At 40.4% G+C, this 19,939-nt stretch overlaps 1 protein-coding gene and 1 long non-coding RNA gene across 2 annotated transcripts in view; both read left to right on the top strand.

Annotated features, from left to right (window-relative positions):
- Positions 1–19,939, top strand: part of ptprt (protein tyrosine phosphatase receptor type T) — a 452,551-nt gene that overhangs the window by 387,021 nt on the left and 45,591 nt on the right.
- On the top strand, positions 2,897–3,857 carry LOC307039312. Its single transcript, XR_013808202.1, has 2 exons — positions 2,897–3,279; positions 3,406–3,857. It is a non-coding gene; the product is annotated as an uncharacterized lncRNA (long non-coding RNA).

The raw sequence follows: 19,939 nt of genomic DNA, 5'->3' as shown, positions 1-19,939 counted from the left end.
GCTTGCAGACTTTATTTTATTCAAAGAGACTTTTGTCAAAGTTAAGCTTCATTTTGTCGAGACAGGCTATTGTAATGATGTTCAGATGTAGCCAACTGCTTTTAGCATGAATGTGTGTTTGGCCATTAGAGTGTGAATTTGCATGTGAATAGGGCGCGGGTGTTTGCTATGATTTTGTGTGCACTAATAATGTGTGTGCGCTTGATATTGTATGAGGCCACCTCCAGCCTCTATTAGGATGCAACAATAGAAGCAGATTGTTAGGTTGAAGTTGAATTAAATGAGTGTGTGTGTGTGCCAGTAGACCCAAGAGCACATAAATGACGAGTACAGTCCAGAAGACTGCTTTCATTTGGCAGTTCATGTGTGTGTTTGCATATACCGCTCTGTGCGCATGTCTCATTACGAGGGTTTGGATGTCAAGGCAAAGACACTGTACTAACCTGAAGGCTTTCAAATGAAACATTGCTCTGAAATGAAATAGCCTGTCAAAGACTTGATAGCCAACAGGAATTATGATACATTTGCTATTAGTACAAATCCTTTAATTACAAGGGCCTGGTAATGGAAACTGTCCATCTTGCTTGCTGTGATTGTACAAAGGCTCATTTTCTAGAGAAAATGTTTCAAAGGGTAATTTTCTTCATGTCTTTATCAGAACAAGGGCATGTGGTGAGAGTGGCAGGACGCTTGGCTGCAGCTAAAACTTTAAATATGGGTTAAAGGGTCTTTATTCTTCAGTCAGGTTAACCTCTAATTCCCCTTTTTTAAGCTTGGATTTGCCTTCTGTTTTTTCAGCATGAGAGCAATAATCTCAGAACAAACTGCCTCAAGGAAGGACACAATGTCTCTTACACACTATGCTGGAAATGAAAATGTGGAATCATTACAATAGATGATTTATATAGCAATACTCCTGAACCATATTTACAAATTAGTTGCAAACACTGGCAGCTATGAAGAAAACCTATCCTGATCCAGTGCCTTCAAAAAAAGTGTCGACATGACCATATATTCCAAAAGACAATGGACTTTATTAACATAATTTACATAAAACAGACATCAGTCGTTTGTGACCGTAGCCTTTCCCTTTTTTTCCCTTGCAGTCAACATATACTATTATCTATATTGTCGTTTGGCAACTATAGAGCAAACACCCCCCAATTGCCCCCCAAGGCATATCTACGCTATCACGGGTTTGTGAGTCGCTTTTGACAAAAGTGTCAGCTAAATAACATGTCATTTAATTTTAATGACACTCATGTAGTAACATAGTTTTTTTTTTACACCCATCCCTGTGTTACTTATTTCCCCCTGACTGACAGGATCAAAAGTAAAAATGCGTACCTTCCGTTCAAATTCAAATCATTTTAAATGTGTATTGATTTCTACTAGAACCTGGTTTTAACAGAACATACACGTCAGTTAATGATCAGTATGCAAAATTGTCACTGCTTGTAACATTTTCTTTGAAAATTATGTTCCTTTCCCGGCTCTCCCAATTTGAATGAAATTCTTTTCAAGGAATTTCATATTTTCCGTACACCCAACACTTTTCCATTCAAAATGAGTGGCTGCACCATAAGAGGCAGAAAGGTTAAAGGTTTGATTCTACCATAAGAAGAGATACATACAGTATGACATCTATGTTTACTGCTTAAAGTCTGATCCTGTCCCCAGGGACAGACCCTCTAACCCAGTGTTTCAAAGTGGGGGGCGCAGAGGCATGACAGTGGGGGTGCAAGAGACCAGGAGGAAAAATGGTTTTGAAAAAAAAAAAGAATCATAATTTGAAAAATTATTGATTTGAAAATAATATGATACAGTACAAGTACGTCTGGGTCTCTGAGTTTCATTCAAGCTCGGCTCTGTGTGTGTGGAACGAGCCATTTTGTGCGCGAGCAAGAGAGAGAGAGAGAGAGAGAGCGCACCGGCACCGGAGATCGTTGTTGTTAGCTTCTGGTGCTAGCGAGCTACGCTGACGGATATAAGGAGTTTTTTCAACAACAAGGTGGAGGGAACTCTCGCCTGTCAGACTGAGAGCCTCAGTGAACTAAAGGACTCTCTGAGTGTTTAGATAGTTAACTTTAGTCCAAGTTATCTCAGTGGGTCTCAAACGTTTTGGTCACGATTAATGTAAACAATAATTTCCGAGGCACACGTTTATATGATCATTATAGTTATAAAACAATAAGAGAATACATGAAAAACAGGTATGAAATACTATATGACAGTAAAAAAAGAATAAAGTTTAAAAGGGTGATTTGTAAAATATCCATAAAGAAAAAGAAATCTGTTTACAGTTCTGTTTCATATGGGTGTTGAAAGATGTATCCATAGATCTCTTCATGTTGCTCTAAAAGTGCACCAGATTGATGCTTTTAACTTCAATATTTAAAAATAAATCTTCCCGGGGGAGCTTGCCCCCGGACCCCGCTATGTTAGGTCCACTATCCACCTATAAAAATAGCACTTTCAGTGTGCGAAAAAGTACACGTCCCACCGTCCGGGACGTGTTATTTACAATATCGGACAAGTAGATATTTCAATTGACTTGTCCGGCGGACAAGTGACGTTTTTCGCCCTGATTTATTGATAAATTCAGTTTACAAAAGGCAGAACTCATTCGCAAATTGTCAGTGTCCGCCATTGTTTGTTTAGAAATGTTAGTTTCGGTTCTGCTTGTCGATTCCTAAGGGAATGCATCTCGCCGCTTTCTGTACAGTTACAGGGCGGGGCGGGGCAGCGCTGGAAGTGTAGCACAGTGGCAGGGTTGGGAAGCAAAACTATGTTCCGAGTAGGAACAAATAACAATTGTCCGGTACCGGGATTAATAAGAGTTGTGGGGACAGGAGGCGAGGCCGAGCCCCGCGGACCACAGCTCTCTCTCTCTGTCTATTCTCCGGATCAGCTGTTCGCTGCATGGTGCAGCTCAGCGTCTCTCTCTCTTTCTACACACAGCGGATCCGCTGCCCGTTTAACAGCCTCATCTTTTTCAAACTTTCTTATGTTCTTTCTCTAATACGTAATGAAGGTTATTAAGCGTTTTAGCTCCTGTGTTGTTAATATTGACCGCCATTTCCTTTATGAAGTGAAGCAGCCTCCCTGTGTCCTCGCGCTGTCCTCACATCCCCGGACCCCCAGACTCGGAGGAGCACAGGGATGTCAGTATTGTTTATGAAGCAGGGTATAGAAAGTACATTATTGAAATGAAAATACTATTTATTTACTTTTACAAACAGTGAGCAGCTGGGCAGCTGCAGCATGTAATACACATGCGTCTTTGAGTTGTAGAAAAGCGCTAGGCCTTATTATTAGGCTACTAATAAGTAGCCTAATAATTAATTATTACTTATTATTATAAGCTATTATTATTAGCCTATTATCATTATATTTAAGGCCTAGCGCTTTTCTACATAGGCAGGTATCAGGCAGGTTGCAGTGTAACATCAGAGGAGACTGGGCCAATTGTACATTCTCAAACTGCACCACTTAGAACTAACTAAACAATGCAGAGATTATTTTTATATAATTGTATTCAATAACCATAAGAAATTAAACAGTATGAAGTGATTTGTAAATAGGAATACAGATTTGACTTAATGTTTTCATAAATATATTTTTCTCCCACTTTATCATGGGACTTATTTTTACCCTCTCAAAGAACCGAAAATAACCAGAATCGAAAAGCAGAACCGGAATCGTTCGAATCCAAACGATACCCAACCCTATGTGTGAAAATGTAAAATACGATGGCGAAGAAGAAGATTCCAGTGGCCCCAATTTTTGTCCATTCTGGACAAGTGAAAAATGTATTCGGACAAGTAAATTGCCAAACTCACTTGTCCATGGACAAGTACTCTCTAAAAACTTTTTCTCACACTGACTTTACCCCTGCTTACACCTATATGCCGTGAGCTGATTATCGAGCCTTCATTGTAACAGTCGCGGGTACATTGTGTGTGTGCGTGGGGAGTTTTGCAGTAGAAAATTCCACTGTAGCGCCCGGTACATTAATGGGAAACCCTACATGTTTGAGCACCCTCTATGAAACGTCAAGCTACCCCACAGCACCCCCAAAATAAATCTCTGGCGCCGCCACTGAGCCTGCAACCCCGTTTTGAAGAATTTTCGCAGTTGAAAACAGGCTCATTGCAGCCACTCATGATAAGACACACTTTTTTACCAAATATCAGCATTTTCCTTTGTTTCATTTTTTTGCACAGATTACCAAGTGTCAAAGTATTATAACTTATTGTTCTAGCAAAGGGATTACACAATTGTATTATGTTTTATTTTTTTGACCACTGTTACGTCCCAACTAGGGGAAGAGGAATGCAACACATACCAGTATGTAATTGGTAATAATTATAAAGTGGTTTTATTACAGAACCGGGTAAAACAAAATGGAAGGCACACAGCCTGAACAAACAAAAGGGCCAAAAGGGCACAGGTTGATAACCAAACAAAAGGAGGACTCTAAAAAAGGAGTCTAATGGCATACAGGGAAAATAAATACTAATATAAAGAACGAAACAAAGCCTCACTTCAAAAGTGGTACAACTAACCAAAGAATCTATACAAAACACAGCTAAACTAAAGGCAACAGTCACACACTACTAAGCACTCTAAACACTATCTAAACACAGACCACACAAGTTAACCACAGAACAAAGAGCAAGTAGCAAGTAGCGAGAGGCGTCTGTTCACTCAACAGAGCCTCCAGAGTGGTGATAGTCCGCGGCCTTTGTACTCGTCCCCAGCAGGTGTGCGCCGGCTGTGCTCTGCGATTGGATGACGTCAATCCAATCACTATCTTCAGAGGCGGACCAGAGGATGGGCAGCCAATGACGTCAGGGCTACTGCGCAGCTTATTTACATATTACACGCACAGCTGAAAACACTCACAGGCAGATTAATGAGCAGACCGAAACAGCAACCGTAACAACCACACAAACTTATGGACTATTGTTTTATTATCACGTTCATATTGATGAACACTCAGAATCTGACCATACGAATCCCCTCATTTGACTTCTCTGTCACACACTTCCTCACTTCCTCCCTCTCTATCTCTCAGCGTAGTTTGGAAAGGGGCTGATTTGAGTTGAAGTGCTAACACACCGTCCTCCGGCCATCTGCCAAACACAAACGGCTGATGCCATGTTTGAAATCCTTTCAGCGCGCAGACTAAATGTTAATCTAGCAGCCTCCTGCCCCCCTGTCCCTTTAAAGCCTCCCCTCCCCCTGTTCCACTCCCAACCTTGATGTCCCCTCCTCATTCCGTTCACTTCTCTTTCTTCAATTGTAACTTTACTCCTTGACTTCCTTATACTTTTTCATCTCTATACCCTTCTGTGATCTACTCTCCTCCCTCTTTTTTTCACCGATCCCCCTTTTCTCTCCATCCTATTTTTCTTTTGGGATGTTCCTCTGCTCCATCTGTTCCCCACTTATGTTTTTCTATTTTCTCATGTCATTCCTCTCTATTTTCTGTAATATCCAACCTATTTTCCATTCCAATGTCACTATCTTACTTGAATTTCCAATCATTTAGTTTGACCTTTTCTTTTAAAACCTCTCTTCTCTAACAGTACCCTTTACCCCCAAGCATCACCCTTTTACATTTCTAAGCTTTTTCTCACCTTTCCTCTCCTCTTCTCCCCTCTCCTCCCCATCCATCCATTGCTCTTGTCTGATTACCTCTGACAGTATATGGGTTGAGGCAAAGCGCAGCACTGTTTCCTCATTACAGGCATCTGTCTGCTACTATTTCCTCCCCCCTCTCCCCCTTTCCTTCCGCTCTTCCCTTCTTCTTTTTCTTCTCCTTCTCAGCCCTCAGTTCGTAGAGCGACCTCCCCATATGGTCATTTATAATTCAGCAGAAGCATGCCTTCAACATAAACTGATTTATTGGCAGGCATTTACATATGTGCGAAGCGGGATATGCGTGCTGGTGCCTGTGTGTGTGAGTGTGTGTGCGTTCGTTCGTTTGTTGTCAAAAATAAGGAAAGATGGTTTGTTTGTTCATGTTTTGTAATCTTTGTTTGTTTTTCTTGGAATATGAATATTGAATCGTAATAAACCTCGGTCAAAATGCAAAACAGTTTTTCAAAACCTAAAGATGAGATATAATACAGCATGGCATCTCAATTACTATATATTTAAGGATTTTTTCCATATGTCACAGTATAGGCACAGAATACATACAGGACTGTCTCAGAAAATTAGAATATTGTGATAAAGTTCTTTATTTTCTGTAATGCAATTAAAAAAACAAAAATGTCATACATTCTGGATTCATTACAAATCAACTGAAATATTGCAAGCCTTTTATTATTTTAATATTGCTGATTATGGCATACAGCTTAAGAAAACTCAAAAATCCTATCTCAAAAAATTAGAATAGTTCCTCAGACCAAGTAAAAAAAAAAGATTTATAACAGCAAAACACAATCAAACATTTGAAAATGTCCATTAATGCACTCAGTACTTGGTTGGGAATCCTTTTGCACGGATTACTGCATCAATGCGGCGTGGCATGGAGGCAATCAGCCTGTGGCATTGCTGAGGTGTTATGGATGCCCAGGATGCTTCAATAGCGGCCTTTAGCTCATTAGCATTGTTGGGTCTGGTGTCTTTCAGCTTCTTCTTCACAATACCCCACATATTCTCTATGGGGTTCAGGTCAGGGGAATTTGCAGGCCAATCGAGGACAGTAATGCCATGGTCAGTACACCAGTTACTGGTGGTTTTGGCACTGTGGGCAGGTGCCAGATCATGCTGGAAAATGAATTCCTCATCTCCATAGAGCTTTTCAGCAGACGGAAGCATGTAGTGCTCTAAAATCTCTTGGTACACAGCTGCATTTACTCTGGGCTTGATGAAACACAGTGGACCAACACCAGCAGCTGACATGGCTCCCCAAACCATCGCTGACTGTGGGAACTTCACACTGGATTTCAAGCAACTTGGATTTTGCTCCTCTCCAGCCTTTCTCCAGACTCTGGCGCCTTGACTTCCAAATGAAATACAAAACTTGCTTTCGTCTGAAAAGAGGACTTTGGACCACTGTGCAACTGTCCAGTGCTTCTTTTCCTTAGCCCAAGTCAGACGCCTCTTCCGTTGTCTTGAGTTCAGAAGTGGCTTGACCTTGGGAATACGGCTATTGTAGCCCATTTCCCGGACACGTCTGTGAACAGTGACTTTTGATACCTGGACTCTAGCTTCAGTCCACTGTCTTTGAAGCTCCCCCAAATTCTGGAAGCGACTCTTCTTCACAATGCTGTTAAGGCTGCGGTCATCTCTCTTGGTTGTGCAGCGTTTCCTGCCACATTTCCCCCTTCCAACAGACTTTTTGTGGATGTGCTTTGAAACTGCACTCTGTGAACAGCTTGCTCTTTGAGAAATTTCTTTTTGTGTCTTACCCTACTGATGGAGGGTGTCAATGACGGTCCTCTGGACAGCAGTCAGATCAGCAGTCTTCCCCATACTTGTGATTTAGTTTACTGAACCAAGCTGAGTGTTTTTCAAGGCTCAGGAAACCCTTGCAGGTGTTTCGAGTTAATTAGACGATTCAAGTGATTCGTTGAACACCCTACTAGTATACTTTTTCATGATATTCTAATATTTAGAGATAGGATATTTGAGTTTTCTTAAGCTGTATGCCATAATCAGCAATATTAAAATAATAAAAGGCTTGCAATATTTCAGTTGATTTGTAATGAATCCAGAATGTATGACATTTTTGTTTTTTTAATTGCATTACAGAAAATAAAGAACTTTATCACAATATTCTAATTTTCTGAGACAGTCCTGTATATGATCCTGTAAATGAACATAATATGTCCTCTTTATGATATGAAATGATAATACATTTGAAAATAAGCCAAAAAACATTAATAGGGAAATCAACCATGTATTCCATCTCAAAAAAGTAAGAGTTTCCCATGGAAAAGGTCTTAATACAAGTTAATCTTAATAAAAAGATTAATTAATTTGGAATGCCAATCATCACTAACCCTGGTGCTTTCATTATGATTATAAAGAAATTCCCTTTGTGTCAAGTCGCACAGACAGAACAAGATGAACTCTGAAGATATTTATTCAACATTTAGAGACCATCTAATCTGTGCATTAGTTATTTGTATTGATTTGTTCATTGATTTTTTTCCTACAGCTTATTTTTCTGCATCACTGGGAATACTGTGCAATAAAACTCAGGAACAAATCAAAGGTTTTTTTTATTGAATAGAATATATTTCTCTCAGACAGGCAGTCTATTGTTTTTAAGTAATTTAACTCCGGAGAGTTCTGACTTCCTTCACCCCCCCTAAGTTTCTATCAAAAACAATGTGTCTTCTCAAACACAGATATTCACAGTGCTGCACTTTTGCTCTCCCCAAGAGAAGCTGATTGAAACTAAAAACTGACAGGCCGCAATAAATAACTTATAAATAAAATATGAGAATTTTGTCAGAGTTTGAGAAACGATCTGTCTCTGTGTGTGTCCCCTTTTTTCTCATCCTCGCTCAACTTTATTTTCTCACTTCTGTCCATTTCCTTTGTTGCTTTAATAGTCTTTATCTGCCTCTAAATACGTTTAGTCTACAGTAAACTAGCTGCAAGATTTTGAAATGTAAATTTATTGGGATTATTTTGACTCAATTGCGATATGATTTACAATATTAGATGGGGAAATTATTTTTTCTCTTTCCTTTAGTGTGTTATAGGTTTGGGTGCATGTCAATGGTCTGCACAGGCTGAAGTCCCCTGTGTTCCCCCACACACTCTCCCCCCCTGTCGAAGCGCCTCCATTGGACTCCTTTGTTTACTTCCATTCAGTAAAGACATCACTGTGTAACAGTCGCACTTCCATTGACTAACGCTCCAACACATTGTACGTGATCTCTAAGTGGTTGACCAATCACAACAGAGCCGGCCAGCTAACCAATCAGAGCAGACTGGGCTCTGGTTTCAGACAGAGGGTGAAAAGAGGTGCTGCAGCACAGGCAGTATGAGAAAAAGAAAGAGCTTGTTGAACATTAAAGCATGGAGACATGTCACAGTAGAAGAACTACATACTGATGTGAACCTGAAGATGATCAAACTAGGTTCCCTTTAAACATTTCATTACAAACAAAATAAAAAGTGGTAAGTTTGTTGAAATAAAAGTAAGATAACTCCGAGATTTTCCATTTTGAAGATGTGTCACAAAAGCACACACAGACACACACATAACTGTGTTGGCGTGTAATTGAGCTATATGGCACTGGTTGTTTGTAGCGATTAATCATAGACAAAAAAAAACTAACTACAGCCGTCAGGGTGAAAGTATGCTTAATGTTTGGCCCTGTCTCCCTCTGAACATCTTGCTGCTGCTCTCCTCATCCTCTCTATTTTTCTTTTATCTTCTGTGTGTCTATTTGTCTTCTCCCCTACTGCCCCCTCTGTCTCCCCTCCTCTCTTTTGATCTCTCTCTGTGTCTGTCTTGCTCGGAACTTAATCTATTCACTATATTATTTTTTGCATCCTTCTTACGTCTTCTTCAGCTTTTCTTTTTATCATTTCGCCTCACTTTTTTGACTTCCTCACCTCTCTGTATCTCCTCTGTCATGAATCGCCTCCCTTCTCCCTCTCTCGTGTACAAACTCACCCCGAAGCCCTCTTTGCATTTACTAATGTGTACCGCTGTTCAGGTGAATGGGAATCATTACACACTCCGTCAGTCTCTGCCAGGCGGTGTTCTTCACACACACACCCTTCACCCGTTGTTACACCTCCAAGCATCGCTGACATAATCAGTATCCCCTCCCGAATCATGTTGCTTCTCATTACAGCAGAGTTTATGTGTGTGTGTGTGTGTGTGTGTGTGTGTGTGTGTGTGTGTGTGTGTGGGTGTGTGTGTGTGTGTGTGTGTGTGTGTGTGTGTGTGTGTGTGTGTGTGTGTGTGTGTGTGTGTGTGTGTGTGTGTGTAGACTGCGATTCTCCTCTTCTTCTCTTATCCTGGTGCATATTCTCAACACGTCTGCTGAGCTGCTCTGAAGTCAGAACGCCAACAACTCCTCTGAAGTGTTTGAACAAAGAACCACAACAAATATTAGCATCCCTCAAGCTGTCACACACACACATTAACACACACACATTATCATACACACACACGCAGATGCCCACCCACACAGTTATGTACATCAACACACACTCTGTACATGCAAAGCAGCACATAGATGCAGGGAATTAGGAAGCCCTACACCTGCAGTCTCTCTGTATGCATGATCTGAAGCTAGTCATGTGCATCTTGTGACTCGTAGTGGGATGCAAAAACAGTTTAATTATGACATATTATTTATAAGACTCTTTAGATAAAGACTATCAAAATATATTGTTTTAAAATAATTATAAACATTTGAAAAATAATAGTATAGTTATAATAGTAGTAGAATAAGCATTGTTATTATTAATGTGATGAATAGTATTAATAGTATTATATTGACCATTATTATTATCATGAATAATTTTCTTAATATATCTTTTTTGGGAAACGTGTTGTCTTGCGTAAAGAAAAATAATATTGTGCCTTTGTTAATGCTATAGACATGTCCTCTTTATATCTAGTCACATTCACAATTTGCTTTATTTGAACCACGGAGGCCAAACCAGAATCAGAGAGTAGCAGCACAGATCTTCTTGAGTAAAGTGCCAACATGGAGACAAACAGAACTCTCGAGGAAAGACTGATTACGTGTTCAGCCCCCGCCTCAGATGATGGAAAGGTTTCTGTTGCAGCTCTCAGGGGGGGGGGGGGCACACAGATAATGGTGATAATGAGGCTGATTTTTAACGCCAGCGGTGGCATTATTGATACTGTTGACGGTGATTGCTGTTAATCATTGTTCCTCTTCAGAAGCAGTCAGGGGGAACAAAGACACGATAATAACAATACATGCAGAATTCTGAAGGCTGATTTGTGTAGGCATCACGCGGTGGAGGGAGCAATGATTGTAGTTTGAATTAGAAGGTGGAGGATTTGAAGTGATTCTATTTCATGTTTTTAAAACTCCAGGGGGTTGTCGATTGGAACTTCGTTGATATTTGGTAATGACAGGCTTTGATCATTAACAGTGTGAGATAATTGATTGTTGATGAATGACTCAGAATTAATGAGATGTACTGCTATCCAAATATTTCCAAGAGACCCAATGAAGTAGCATTTAATCCGATTTTGTTTATCCTGGAGGGAAATTGGGGTTTTGTGACAGTTTTATAATGAAATGAACTAAAAATGAAAATGTAGAATAAAGAGAAAACAAACAAAACAAAAGTAAAATGTCCAATAAAATATCAAATACAATGAACAACTCAACCCTTTCTCATTTGACAGGAGAAGTCAAATCAAAATGTTCCATGAAAAGAAGAAATCATAACTATAATAGAAATGTGTATGTAAACATGAGAAGTAGAACTAAAACAGTGCACATTTGTACTACAATCTACAGTATATGTATATATACAATAGCGGTGCTAACATTCTCTTCCCTAAATCACTACAGTAACCAACCCGTAGAGTGGCTCATCATGCAGCTCCTGTCAGAGACTCATTTAGGATTTCTTCGTTTTAATGCAAAGATGACACAAAGGAAGGAGCTGAGCTCGGCTTTACTAATTCACTCCTCAAACCTAATAAGTGCTATCAGACCACCACTTATATGCAGATAAGTTCTTATTTCTGTCTGCCATGTCAATGGCCTGCTGCAGGCTACACTTACTGCCATTAAACTGAAGAGAAGAAGTTCCTCCTTCTATCAGAAATAGGACACTAATGAGAAAAGAGAGTGTCAATTGTTCAACGGGAAAGAAAATGATTTGCTGTAAAAAGGGCTAACAGGATATATTTCTTATGACCACAGAGTTGTTAAACTATGAAGTGTTTCAGGCAGAAAGAATAAAACTCTTGTTCTATCCTACTTTGTTCTTTATGTAGGTGAACACTCTCTTCTGGTATCACCATGATGAGTCCTAAAAATCAAACTCACAAACTTGACAATACCGTTAAAGGCATAGAGCACATCTGGATAGCCGGCATGTATGATATTATGCAAAGTTGTATTGGAGTTTAAAGAGGACATATTCAGCTCATTTTCAGGTGTATATCAGTATGTAGTAACTCTTCTTTAAAGAGTCCTCTCCTGCTGATGTTCAGGTGTATATCAGTATGTAGTGTCTCTACTTTAAAGAGTCCTCTCCTGCTGATGTTCAGGTTCATATTAGTATGTAGTGTCTCTACTGTGACATGTCTCCATGCTTTAAGGTTCAAAAAGCTCTTAATTGTTCTCATACTGCCTGTGCTGCAGCACCTCTTTTCACCCTCTGTCTGAAACCAGAGCCCAGTCTGCTCTGATAGGTTAGCTGGCCTAGCCTATTGCGTACAATGTGTTGGAGCGCTAGCCAATAGAAGTATGAGCGTTTCAGGCAGGGGGGGGGGAGTGTGTGGGAGAAAAACAGGGAACACAGGGATGTTAGTCTTTGCAGACCATTTACATGCATGGAAACCTATAGAACACCACAGGAAAGTGAAAGCCCAAAAAGCATAGTAGATCTTAAAAATATTTAACACGTATAATGTTATAAAATTGCTGCTAGGTATGTGTCTTACACTTAAACACAGTGTTGCCGCAAACCCCCGCCCCCCACCCCTTTCTCTTTTACTCCCATCAGCCTTAACACTGCTTGAGGTGTGTGTGTTTGTGTGCATAAGACGAGGACATTCTGAGTTGTTTGACACATCCGCTGCAGGGCGCTCTGCTCTTAATAGGCTATTACACAGTAACACCCTCACACACACAAACACACACACACACACACACACACACACACACACACACACACACACACACACACACACACACACACACACACACACACACACACACACACACGCATGCAGATGGTCCAACTAACACAGGCCCCACACACACATGCAAACATAGTTGCTGACATTGGAACACACACACCACTTGAACGTTAAAGTTGCACTTTCAAAAACACACACACAAACCTTGCAGAAGGACTTCTTGAAGATGTTCCAGAACATACGAGCAAGGGAAGAAGACACACTTTAACACACTTACACGCTACTCAATGTCGCACACACTCACACACTTATGTTCAATCACACATGCTATTAAATTCCCTAATGCCTTGAGCCGGGCTGACAGCGGAGTGTGTGCCGTGAGTGAGTTGAGCTCCGTGGGGAGTTAACTGATTAAGTATATCTGTGACAGACACAATCCCTGCTTAGTGGCGACTGTAAAGGAGGCGAGGGGAGCAGGGAGAGGAGGAGGAGAAGAGAGGGAGAGAAGATAGAATAGTAAAACATCTTGTTCAGCACTTTCAACTTGCTTCTGTTGGCATTTTCTTTCTGTCTGTGAAGTACCAGCTCCATCTGTTCATGTGGGAATGTAAAAAGTTATGCCTTTTTAAAGCGTCTAGTTAACGAGGCACGTGTCATATTAAGGTGCTAGGTTGTATTGTATACATTCTTTTCTTATGTTTCTCTACGTGTAAGTGTAAATACATGTGCTTTATCAGGCCAACCACCATCAAATGCCTCTGAGCACGTCTTTGAAAACACTTGGCCATGAAGGCAACAACATTGCACTCTATATCTAGACCACTGAGTGCCAATGATCCTTTAACCTCCATCATTATTGCTGGGAAGGAAGAAGGGATATCATTTATAAAGTGTGTGCATGATACAGTATTTTAGTAGCAGGCATCTCCTATGCACTAGTCTCTCTCTGGCTGGTAATATAAAACCTAATGGGCATATTGAAGCATTCAATTCTTCTCTCTGAAACAGCAAGCTCTGTTACACGTGCTTGCTCTTTGCCGGCAGCTGGAAAGCCAAGTTAGCCTTTGTAGATGTTGTTGTCCATTTACATGCGCAAAAACATATATACTATTCTAGAGGGAAGGGAAAGCATACTAGGGACCCTTTCAAGTATGTTTCATTTAATGTAAGGAAAAGGAAAATCTCAAGCAAGTAGCCTCAATATAAATAAAAGACACCGTCCCCTTGAAGATAACATTCTCAATCCAAGTAGGGGAGGTAATAAAGCAAAGTTGAAATAGCTGAGGCAGATTTGTTCAGGAAAAGCCAAAAGCTCTGCTAGCCTGTGATACATAGTTAAGTAAAGGTCGAGGATCATTTACATTTCTAAATAAGATCCGAGTCGGGCCATGCGGGGCTGGAGAATCTCATTAGTACTGTTTTCAGTGGAGGATTTCAGCATTATCTAACCTAAGTTCTTTTTAAATGTATTTTTGGTTCATCAAGCAGGAACAATGTAGGGTAGGCACTGGACTTATAAAGCAGTACATTGGCATTAGATGCATGGAAGTAAAGCAGAATGACTCCATAGATTATGTCCTGCTCCAATTACAATGTTTCAGTCAGGTTGGTTCTTTTTGCAAAGAAACCTTTTTGATCCTGTTTACTGTTGTGCTACGACAGCAGTCATTAGGCACTAGTGGCTCCTTCTCATTTATTTGTGTGCAATGGCCTGGTTCAGGCTCCTAGTACACACAATATGATCTGATGTCTCCAAATTACAGCTCACTGCTGCATTTGGATGCCCCCACGGATCTCTCCCAGATAAAAACACTGAAGACTATTTTGTCTGGCCTTTTCTGGACCCCACAAGTAAACAAGTTCTCCCCAACAAAACTTTTACAGTAGCTGCCTGGGTAATGAAAAGACTTTGGGAAGGAGAGGATGTGAAAATAAATGACGAGACCCAGGGAGATACAATGGAAAAGCAGAGAGATGAGAGTAGAGGTGCGTGGGGGGGGGGGGGGGGGGGGGGGTTGTAGGGTTATGAGGAGAGGGTTACTCAGCAGAGGAGAGGAGCTCATTAATGAGTAATAGCTCCGTAACCCTTCGCCCTTGAACAATGCAGCTTCTGATGACTTTGTTGTTACTCCAGGACTACAGACGCCAACACGAGCCTGAGTGCACACATCAGCTCTATAGATCCAGATCTCTGAGACACGATGAGCATGAGTTATATGGTTCCAGATCTAGCTATTTGGGATATGACTACAGACTTCTAAACATATATGTTTTAAAGATAGTAGTTTAGGTCTTATTTAAATTAAGGATAACTTTGTTAAATAAGGTTAAAGTTGTTCCTTTTAAGTGTTACTAAACTGTTTGTGTATTTGAGGCTGTGATTTGTATGCAGACATTTTACATTTCACTTTCACAATGTAGAAGTGCACCGAAAACCAGGCAAGACTGGGCAAATACGTGTCATCCATAAAAGTAACCACACCCTGAAGTATATGCTGTTTTATGCTCTATTTTACTTATTATGAAATCTTTATTTACTAAATGAACACCATGATGCATTGAAGATGAGTAGAAACTAGTTACTGAGACCATCAATAATTTAGGAACATTATTACTGGGGTATTAAATCAAGTGAGAAGTCTAGGGGAAGATAATATCATAGACCTCTATACTTCTACACTATAACTCTTGACTTATATATATAGTGTAAAGTGATCCTTATAAACGGATAAACCTGTGTGTGTACATGAGGTTTTGATTGATTTACCCATAGAATGTATAGAAGTAGACTTGGTAACCGTGGGGTCACCGATTGGTTTGTTGAATACAATCATTGATTGAACTTTCATGGTCTGAAAACACAAAAGGGATTTATAAATCAAGTGAGAAGTAGTCAAAACATTTTCATAGACTTCTATAGTTCTATACAATAATTCTCCACTTCTATGTCATTTAGGGCCGTTCTGCATTGGCTTTACTTCCTGGACCAATAGGTAGTTTATGCTTACTCTCTCTCACGCACACACACACACACACACACACACACACACACACACACACACACACACACACACACACACACACACACACACACACACACACACACACACACACACACACACACACACACACACACACACACACACACACACACACACACACACACACACACACACACACACACACACACACACACACACACACACACACACACACACACACATACACACACACACACACACAAACACACTGTCAGCCCCCTTCAAACTTGTGGCCTGTGTCCAGATCTGCAGTGTTTGCAAGCCAGTACCTCCTGCTAACTTAGCCCAATTAGAAGCTCCCCTCCCTAGCCAGAGAGAAGTGGAAAGGGCCCCTCTCCCCCACCAGCCTCATATCGGTGGCTCTTGTGTTATGACAGCCTCTGACACTAGCACCGTGTAATTACTGCTGTCTGAAGGAGCGAGACAGTATGGGGCAAAGAGGGGAGGAGAGCCGGAGGAGGAAACATTAAATGAAGGAAGACAAGGCAGGGAAAGAACTGAAGATGAGGAGAGTCAGACGGGGACAGAATTAGAAGGGAAAGGGTGGAAGAGAGGGAAAATGAGACAGAGAAAGAGAAGAGAGGAAAAGAAAACTAGCAGAAGGATGGCATACTAACTCCTGTTGTGTTTTTACATGTCTAGAATGTGTGTGCGAGAGAGGGAGATGGTTAGTGTGTGAGGAAGAGTGTGGGTGAGCTGATAGCTGATGACAGTATCTTGTACCAGCAGAGTGGAGTCATGCTGCCATCATTGTTGCCTCTCAGCCAGAACTGGGAAATGTGTCTGATATAAATGATTCTCCTCAAGGTGATCCTACATATGATAACCAAGGAGGGGATTCATCGGAAGACTCTGTATTAGATGCAGCCTTTCCGCATTAAAGACTCATGTTCACTGATATTACTCAGTGCCAATGGAGCCAGTTCTGTTCATTTGGTGACCACAAAACTGATAGTGTGTAGATGTTCTGGGTTACTTCCTGGAAAAGGAACTTAAGGAGGCCTGTCTCTGGCTTTTAGGATACTGTGCTTCAGAGTTGCCCAGAAAAAAGACAATATAATCAGACTACACAGTACATCTTTTGAGTTGCACCTTTTTTTCTGACATCAGGGGATCATGTGGCTGACATTCCTGTTGGGATTTGGCCGAGACACACTTCAGACTTAAGATTTAACATCCCGAACATCGTCCACCACTCAGCTAATGGTCTTTCATGACCTGCCAATGGATACAGTTGAGAAAGATCATATTTCACCTTAAGAAAAGTTATTTTTATACTGGATTCACATTGCTTTTTCTGCATCTCACATTCTTCTGCTGAAGTATTTCAATATGATATGTTTATAGTTTATTCAAAGTTAAAAGTGTCAATGGGACCTTATAATAATTTCCGGTTCTATTTCTGATTTTGTTTAACTCTACCAAAAGCCAGTTTGTGCCAACTATGAATAGAATAATCACACATCAGTTCTAAAATATTCACCACATTAACACCTACTTGACAACATGATTGTCTCCATTTTAAACATAGAGAAAAACTATGAGTCATCAAACAAACACTAGCTATTCTCACATGAATGCTTTGATTTGAATGCAGTATTTCTGTTTGATTTAGATAATTGAAGGCTTTAATCCTTTCTGTAAAAAAAAAGGTTCACGCTAAAGCTGTAAGCCCTTGGCAGTTGCGTTGCATATAAACACCTGTACAGCATTTCATTATTTTCTGTTTAACTGACTTGTGAATTTCCATGGGTAAAATAATTCAAAAGAAAGCGTTAGATTGATGTATAAATGAGAAATCAACAGTACTGCTGTAACAGTTCAGAAGTCTTCCATGCAGCAAACAGACTGACGGCTAACCGCTAGCTGTTTTCTTGCTGTTAGCGCTCCACCCCGCTGTAGCATTGCATCAATCACATTAATCGCATTAGCATTTCTGTGACTTCAAAGAAAGAAATAGGTGATCCCTTTTTTATTTCTCCCAGTCTTTTGTCAGTTTCCCTCCCCCTTTCCCCTAGCCCCAATACCCTTTTCCTCATATCACCTGATACTTGGCAATTTCGGCAATTTTTGACCTCTTTCCTGCGATACTCTTTTTCTTTTCTTCATATCATCACCTGTTCACCTTTCTCCTCTCACGTTTAAGAGAATGAACCTCAATTGGGATGAACTAGAGCATGTCAACATGACAAAAGAAAAAAACTCGAAAAATAGAGATAATCAGACGAAAGCATGTTCGCTTCATCTGCAATTACCTGCTGTTGCTACGTTACGACTTAACAAAATCACCGCCTGCCATTAGACATAATCATCCCCACATGCGTCCTAATAATATGGTTGGTTTTTAGAGCACAGAACAAAATAATTGGTAATCAGCCAGAAAGAGAAAAGCAAAACTACTTTTGGTGTACTTTGGCAATGGGTTCCACCATTGAGTTTGTCAAGTCAATGGCTCATAAATATGGGTATTATAGTCATATAGTCATTCAGGCAAAATAAGGTTTTCTTTTCAATGTGCTCATTGCTATGGTTTCTTTAAATACATTGTTTAAACATTAATTGTACTATTACTTTTAAACATTAACCTGGCCAAGTCCCTATATCCCTATAGCTACAGGTGAGCCACTGCTGCCCCACGGTAGAACAAAATGAATGTTGGTGGTTTAAGAACTGTTGCAAGGTTTTGATTATGTTTCATTTGGTAGCAAATAAACTACTGTTTGTTGAGACAGGCAGATTATATATAGAACAGTGTTTCATTGCAATGACTTCAATCAGCTTTGTGGATTCCAGTACAAAACTTGTTTTTTCTTGCCCATTCAGCTCATGAGTTATAAAGAATCTGCCAGAATTTATGATTTTAGGATGAGTTGGTCAGTTTTTGTACTGATCTCTTTGTGTGGCATTCCTGTGGTTATGGTTTGGCTAAACCCTCTTCTTAGGTGTCTTTATGATCATATAAAACACAGTTGGTAGGAGACGGAACTTGAACCGCGGCCTCTAGTGTCAAAGCAGAGATGGAGTACTCGAGTCCTGGACTCGCGCACTGATTGACGCGACTCGGACTTGGACTCGTGAATTCTCGCGCACGCTGACTTGGACTCGGACTCTTGAATTTTTTCCCCCACAATGACTCGGACTCGACTTGTACATTGACGTTCCGACTTGGACTCGGACTCGAGCAAGTTTTCTCTGGAGTCTGATGTCCTCTATCCTGGCACGTGCACCTGTGAGGCGAGTTCACGTACTGGCCCCGCTGTTCCAGTCCAAACATGTCTTGGACACACCCCGCATCATGCTGTATGTTTTCACACATTCTGCTTCCACATTGGAAAAGAGCAGCGCAAAATGCTCGTTATGTTGAAGCAATATTGAAGAGAAGGCTCCGTAAAACATTACTCTAAGGATCGAGTTCAGACATATAGGCTGTCTTGAACACTATCATCAGAGTATCGTGATCTAATCAATAAATAAAGATTCAGCCGATAACACGAAAGCACATGGCTACTTAATATGCAGAATGAAGTCATTTTGCATGCTTGCTTTCCGGGGCTAAATCTTTATCAGTAAACCGATTTAACCGGTAAAAGTTCCTTCAAAATAAGAGTCCCGATCTTATTACTATCAAAATAAAAGTGCAAAACGAAAACTTTACCATAGGAAAATATTGGCATACAAATATAATCCCTTCTCTAAAAGTTAACTCATTTTAAATATAGTTAGACATATTAAAGATAATTTACAATAATAATAATATTCATTTTAGTAATAAGATTTATATTTGTATAGCACCTATTACAAGAATTGTAGCCAAACTTGCTTCACAGCAGTTCAATAGACGGATTAGTATAACATGACAGGATAAAAGCAATGTAGAGGAGCAGCTACATTTCAACACATATATCCACGAAGATTAATACAGGAAGACTTGTGACTCAGACTTGACTTGGACTCGAACTCAGGTAATGATGACTCGGACTCGGACTCGACTTGGACACTCCTTGGGTGACTCGGACTTGGGCTCGAACTCGAACACAGGTAATGATGA

Source organism: Notothenia rossii (genome assembly GCF_949606895.1).
Source record: "Notothenia rossii genome assembly, chromosome: 5".
Classification (NCBI taxonomy): Eukaryota; Metazoa; Chordata; class Actinopteri; order Perciformes; family Nototheniidae; genus Notothenia; species Notothenia rossii.
This window is presented reverse-complemented; position numbering and strand designations above follow the sequence as displayed.